Here is a 7,192-nt window from a genome sequence, read left to right as displayed (position 1 = left end):
TAACAGCCAGAGAATTGACCACTGAACAAATGAAGGTGGGCTGCATGTGAAGAGAGGAATCTCATTATAGTGAGGGAGGGCACTGCTTGATGGTAAGAGAGTTGGGTTGGGGATCTACAGTGTGTGTTGAAGGGGAGATGGGGAGGAGGGTTGTATATACCCTGCTAGTGAATATATCAGATAAATAAAAGAGAGAAGAGGGAGTATTTTACTAAGCCAACTGATTCCATAAAATCTGCTTCCTTCCTCTCTGAGGGGCATCTGGTGTATTATTCATGGAGGCCCTCTGACTTTCTGGAGCTCTGCTTAGCATTTATGCAGTGACATAATCGGTGAGTAAGTCTAGCATCAGCATTTCGCAGCAGGTGTTTTTTTCTGTCTCCTGGGCAGGTGACCTAATCGCTGGAGCTAGAAATGAGAGCACTAATCCATCAAAGTGACACGATCAATCCCCCATGTCCTCCACCTTAAGCTAGGGCAGGCTTCCACACCCACGCACCAGCCTCCACACCCAGCCAACAGCCTCCACACACACCCACCAGCCTCCACACCCAGCCAACAGCCTCCACACATACCAACCAACCAGCCTCCGCACACACCCAACAGTCTTCACACCCAGCCAACAGCCTCCACACACACCCACCAGCCTCCACACCCACCCACCAGCCTCCACACACACCCACCAGCTTCCACACCCAGCCAACAGCCTCCACACCCAGCCAACAGCCTCCACACACACCCACCAGCCTCCACACCCAGCCAACAGTCTTCACACCCAGCCAACAGCCTCCACACATACCAACCAACCAGCCTCCACACACACCCAACGGCTGCGTCGCCAAGATTCCCAAAGCAATCACATTCACTTAGCAGGCAGGCACACAGGAACACAGAGTGTTCCGTTCCCCGGTTTCTGTGTTTTGGGTTTGTTTGTGTATATGTATGTGTGTATTTCAGGAAATGGCTTCCTGGATTCGAAGCAGCTGATTGGTCGGCCCCATCGACGATTGGAGGTCTGATCCCGCCCTTTTGTTAGGGCTGTTGGCAATTACAAACTCCTTCTGCAACTGGATAAAAGCCAGTGTTCCTTTGTTAGGAGAGAGAGCTTCTTGGATGTCCTGTGTTGGTTGTTGTGCAGAGATAGGGTTGTTGAAAGTATTTTGTAGCTGCTACTTCTGAGGTATGTGTGTGCCAATCAGACTCAGTGTTTTTGATTATTTAAATTGTTCACCTTAAGTTTCTATTATTCTGTTTAATTTGTTCCCAGGGGGGAAGGGGAAGGCACCTTGGCCTGCGGGCATACATATACCCGTAGTATGTACTCTGTCTATGGACACTAGGTAAGACCTGGGCGGACCATCCTCTCTATTTTGGTTAGCGCGCCAGGTGGTGTTTAGGTAAGTAGTGGGTAGGCAGGTAAGGTAGGAGAGAGGACTAACTTTTACTTTCTTCGCTTTGGTTCTGTCCAGCCACTTTTCCCCACATTACTGTGTTAAGGAAATAAATTCCCAGTAAACGGTAATTTTCTCGGCCTCTGTCATCCTTACCCGTACCTACAATCACATACCTCTTTCACTCCACGGGGAGTTGAGTGTAGCAGGGTGTTGCGTTCCCTCCAAGAGGTGTACGTAACGCAGAGTCGCCAGAGAGAAATAGGAGAGCTACATTCAGGGTAGAGTCAGGGTCTGAAGGCTCAAGAAAAAACAGTAGGCCTACCACATTTGGCTTGTGTTACAGTACCCTGAGAGAGGGTGGCCAATCCAGAGGAGATTCATTCCTCTCAGACAGACAGGGATGACGTTGGAGTGTCCTTTTCCCTAATCTGATCACTGTCTGCTGTGTGAGGTCCTGCAGGCCGGGGTAATCTCATTACCGTCTCCCATGTAGCGGGGTTGCCGCCTGCGGGGCCAGGCCTCATGCCCCACACCTGCTCTCTCACAACAGGCTCGTGTGCGTACACACACACACAGCGATCTAATCAGGTGATATGCAAGCCATTGATTTCCAGCTTTTCTTCCGTATGGTTTTGAATAGAATTTCTATTGATGCCGATGGGGCCGTGGAGAAAGCTAGAGAAGACAGGATGGAGCTACTGAGAGAGATTTAGACAAGGTGAGGCAGAGCTGCATGACGGAGCAGCTTCTCCTCGCCATCCTCATATTCCCCAGGGCTCCAACACCAGGCGTGGTCATTGAAGAATGTTGAAATTCTACCATAAGAAGTTAACCACTCCAAACAGAAAATATTTGCCATTTATTGAAGAACAAATAAATCAATTTATACGTATTTTTTTCAATCTTTCTTTTTACATTGAAAGGTTAGTGATATGCATAAACACATATATTCAAAGCTTTCAAAACACTGCAACATAGTTTTAAATGACAATGCAATTATATTCTCCATCTCAAAAGCAACCAAAGTCATATTGATGAGAATGTTACTTTGTACACTATGCTGAGGAGAAACAAGTTGAATGGGGAAACTCTTACATTCAAGTGTTCATACAGTATGGTTCTCCACCTTCAGAGAGACTTTCCCTGGAAGGATCTGCAGTGTTTGACCGTTGTGCAGATAAAAGTGTGGATACATTCTCTCTGTACATTTGTGCTGAATAGTTTTGAGTTTGGGACTATATGGACTAAGACCAAAGAAGGACACCTCCCATTTGTCCCAGGAAACTCTAATCCTCTGTGTCTTTTTCTTCATGTTATAAGGTTCACCATTACATGCCCCAACAGCCCATACGCCACCTTCTTTATCTATCTCCGGTTTCCTACTAACAGACTCGCTGGCCACTCCTACCCTCCAGTCATCACTTTCTCCGACTTCCACATCCCAGAAGTGTGTCCCTGAAGTGAACCCCTCTGAACCCAAGATTTCACAATATATATCAAACCTCTCTGGGTTGTCTGGGAGAGACTGTAGTTTATCTTCACGTCTTAGGCTGGTCAGATCTTCAGATAGATAGAGATCGGGATGTGCAGTGTTTGGGTCTAGAACCACAGGTGTGTATTTCACTGCCTTCTGCATCTTCTCCCAGACCTGGAAACTGAGGTTGCCCAGGTGTTTGGCCAAGTTGGTCAGTGCTCTTGAGCCCAACTCTGGGTCCTCAGGCACACTCTGCGTTCTCTCCATTGTCATTTTGTAGCTCTGCAGGAACGACACATCATCATCCACTGCCAGTTTCTCCTCCACAGCCCTAATTGTGTCTGACAGAGATGACATAATCTCACTTATCTCGTCCACTCGCTCCTTCTTCCTTTTGTTCTTCTCCTCCTCTTCCTCCTTCAGCGCAGCTAGTCTCTCCACCTCCTCATCCCTCAGGAAGCAGTGTAGCTTCTCAAACTCCTCCTTTATCTGCCTTTCTGCTCTCTGGGTCTGCACCCTGATGTGAGCAGCCATTTTGTCACAGGTGAGCTCAGCTTTGCTAAAGGCAGCCATTTTCTCCTGCAGGGCCTCCAGTTGGGGTCTGAGTCCCTCCCTCCTCTGACCTGCTGCCTTCCCCACAGAGCAGAAGCTGTGGTCTGCGTGCTCCAACACACACTCCACACACACCAGACACTCATCCTCTAAGCAGAAGAGCTGGAGCCTCTGGGAGTGTAAGCTACATACACCCTGTGGTGTATGTGTTTTCACTCTGTGAGAGCCTGCCTGTAGCCTCCTCTACCATCCCCTCTGTAGCATTCTTTGCAGACTCCTCTGTCGGCTCCTCGGTTGGCTCCTTTGCGGGCCCAAGAGTGTCTTTGGGCTCCCTCTCCCTTAGTAGCGTCTCACAGGCATGCCTCAGGGCTAGGTTGGGAGGTGGCTGGTCTCTGGCCGACCTCCTTCTGCAGACTGGGCAGTCCTGCGTCCCTCCTTTACTCCAGCTCTCCTCCAAACAGGCCCTGCAGAGGCTGTGGTTGCAGGAGAGGATCACCGGCTCCATGAAGATCTCCCAGCACACTACACGACAGATCCTCTTCCAAGAGAGAGAAACTGTCTGCCATCCTTGCAGGAGGACTGTACAGTGAATGAGAGAGTATGTGTGAAAATGAGGGAGAAAATGTGTTTGTGTGTAAGAGAGAGAGAAAGGGGAGGGGGGTGGATGTAGGCGTGTGAGTGAGGGAGCTTCTATGAATGGAGAGGAAAATACTTCACTTTCACAGAAACAAAACTTAAAGCATAGAAATGAAAGGCAATGAAACAAAACTTAAAACATAGAAACAAAAGGCATAGAAACTAAACGTAAGGCATCTCTCAGAAATGAAACTTAACATACTGGGACACAACATTACAGTTTTGTAGTATGTATTTGGTCTTCAAGGTTTGACAAAACACTTTTATACATGATTTATTACATAGCATTTTACCATTTTGATTGCATTTACTGTGGGATTTAATTAAATATAGTTTTGGACCCGTCATAAAAGTAATAATTTAAACCAAGGGCTTTAATATACTGTACCAATCATCTATGTTGTTGACAAATCAAATCAAAGTTTATTTGTGACGTGCGCTGAATACAACAGATGTAGACGTTACAGTGAAATGCTTACTTACAGGCTCTAACCAATAGTGCAAAAAAGGTATTAGGTGAACAATAGGTAGGTAAAGAAATAAAAAGACAGGCTATATACAGTAGTGAGGCTATAAAAGTAGCGAGGCTACATAGAGACACCGGTTAGTCAGGCGGATTGAGGTAGTATGTAGATATGGTTAAAGTGACTATGCATATATGATGAACAGAGAGTAGCAGTAGCGTAAAAGAGGGGTTGGCGGGTGGTGATTGGGACACAATGCTGATAGCCTGGTTAGCCAATGTGCGGGAGCACTGGTTAGTCGGCCCAATTGAGGTAGTATGTACATGAATGTATAGTTAAAGTGACTATGCATATATGATAAACAGAGTAGCAGCAGTGTAAAAAGAGGGGTTGGGGGTGGGGCACACAATGCAAATAGTCCTGGTAGCCATTTGATTACCTGTTCAGGAGTCTTATGGCTTGGGGGTAAAAACTGTTGAGAAGCCTTTTGTCCTAGACTTGGCACTCCGGTACCGACTGCCATGCAGTAGTAGAGAGAACAGTCTATGACTGGGGTGGCTGGGGTCTTTAACAATTTTTAGTGCCTTTCTCTGACACCGCCTGGTGTAGAGGTCCTGGATGGCAGGCAGCTTAGCCCTACCCTATGTAGTGCCTTGCGGTCAGAGGCCGAGCAATTGCCGTACCAGGCAGTGATGCAACCAGTCAGGATGCTCTTGATGTTGCAGCTGTAGAACCTTTTGAGGATCTCAGGACCTATGTCAAATCTTTTTAGTTTCCTGTGGGGGAATAGGCTTTGTCGTGCCCTCTTCACGACTGTCTTGGTGTGTTTGGACCATTTTAGTTTGTTGTTGATGTGGACACCAAGGAACTTGAAGCTCTCAACCTGCTCCACTACAGCCCCGTCGATGAGAATGGGGGCGTGCTCGGTCCTCCTTTTCCTGTAGTCCACAATAATCTCCTTAGTCTTGGTTACTTTGAGGGATAGGTTGTTATTCTGGCACTACCCGGCCAGGTCTCTGACCTCCTCCCTATAGGCTGCCGTCGTTGTCGGCCTACCACTGTTGTTTCATCTGCAAACTTAATGATGGTGTTGGAGTTGTTCCTGGCCATGCAGTCGTGGGTGAACAGTGAGTACAGGAGGGGACTGAGCACACACCCCTGGGGAGCTCCAGTGTTGAGGATCAGCGTGGCAGATATGTTGCTACCTACCCTCACCACCTGGGGGCGGCCCTCAGGAAGTCCAGGATCCAGTTTCAGAGGGAGGTATTTAGTCCCAGGATCATTAGCTTAGTGATGAGCTTTGAGGGTACTATGGTGTTGAACGCTGAGCTGTAGTCAATGAATAGCATTCTCACATAAGTGTTCCTTTTGTCCAGGTGGGAAAGGGCAGTGTGGAGTGCAATAGAGATGGCATCATCTGTGGATCTGTTGGGGCGGTATGCAAATTGGAGTGGGTCTAGGGTTTCTGGGATAATGGTGTTGATGTGAGCCATTACCAACCTTTCAAAGCACTTCATGGCTACGGGCGTGAGTGCTACGGGTCTGTAGTCATTTAGGCAGGTTGCCTTGGTGTTCTTGGCCACAGGGACTATGGTGGTCTGCTTGAAACATGTTGCTATTACAGACTCAATCAGGGACATGTTGAAAATGTCAGTGAAGACACCTGCCAGTTGGTCAGCACATGCCCGGAGCACACGTCCTGGTAATCCTTCTGGCCCCGCAGCCTTGTGTATGTTGAACTGTTTAAAGGTCTTACTCACTTCGGCTACGGAGAGCGTGGTCACACAGTTGTCCGGAACAGCTGATGCTCTCATGCATGCCTCAAAGCAAAGGTATGTTAAGCATCTTCTTCACCAACGGCCCAATTCATACATAGGAAATTCTTTCCTAGACACGCCTTTCCTAACGTGCTCCACGGGTGTGGCTACATGTTCCTTACACACACTGAATACATTTAATTCAACCGCTGAAAACCCTCCCAGTTGCCAGCCAACAGATTTTGTTGTGGAGTTTTCCTTCAATAGGGTTTTCAGTACATTTATCTTGAACCATCCTTTTAAATACGGTGTACCTTTAAGTTTGAATTTTGTCCACAGACTTACTAGAATATATTGTGAGAACGGTTTCAGAGTATTAGGGATCAATGAAAGAATCAATTAATCTAATATGCACCATCTAAATATATGCATATTGGTCTCTGTATTGATGATACAGCACTATCTATTGTGCCTTACTGCATAAATAAATAGGATCGGGTCAAAAGCATGGTGTCATAAATCACATGTCTCGTTCCATGCAATGTGTGCAATAGGCCTAGTTAACAATCATGCAGCCAAACATTTTTTTTTTATTGGCTTCAACATGGAAATACAGTATTTGTCTCCACACATTGCATTCGCATTTCGAAAATGTACTGAATGTTCAAGCCATGGACAATTGGACATTGACCAAACGTTATCATAAGGTTAGCAAACGTTATAAGGTTAGATGTTGAATTGACGTCTGTGCCCAGTGGGTAGACTACTGTGCGCCTCCGCTGGCAAAATCGATGCCATAACCAATTGTGTTACCGCGAAGAGTCTTAAATATTACGGGTAGCACTGCTTGAAATTGGCACACCTTTTTAAGGACACACCTCAAATATTTCTACCCCTCCCACCTCATCACAAGCG

At 46.9% G+C, this 7,192-nt stretch overlaps 1 pseudogene; it reads right to left on the bottom strand.

The window, feature by feature from the left end:
* Window positions 1-2,360: 2,360 nt before the first annotated feature.
* Window positions 2,361-4,150, bottom strand: LOC129812147 (zinc-binding protein A33-like; annotated as a pseudogene).
* Window positions 4,151-7,192: the final 3,042 nt, after the last annotated feature.

Source organism: Salvelinus fontinalis, chromosome 15 (assembly GCF_029448725.1).
Source record: "Salvelinus fontinalis isolate EN_2023a chromosome 15, ASM2944872v1, whole genome shotgun sequence".
Lineage (NCBI taxonomy): Eukaryota > Metazoa > Chordata > Actinopteri > Salmoniformes > Salmonidae > Salvelinus > Salvelinus fontinalis.
Note: the sequence above shows the minus strand (reverse complement) of the source record. Positions and strands in the feature narration are given on the sequence as shown.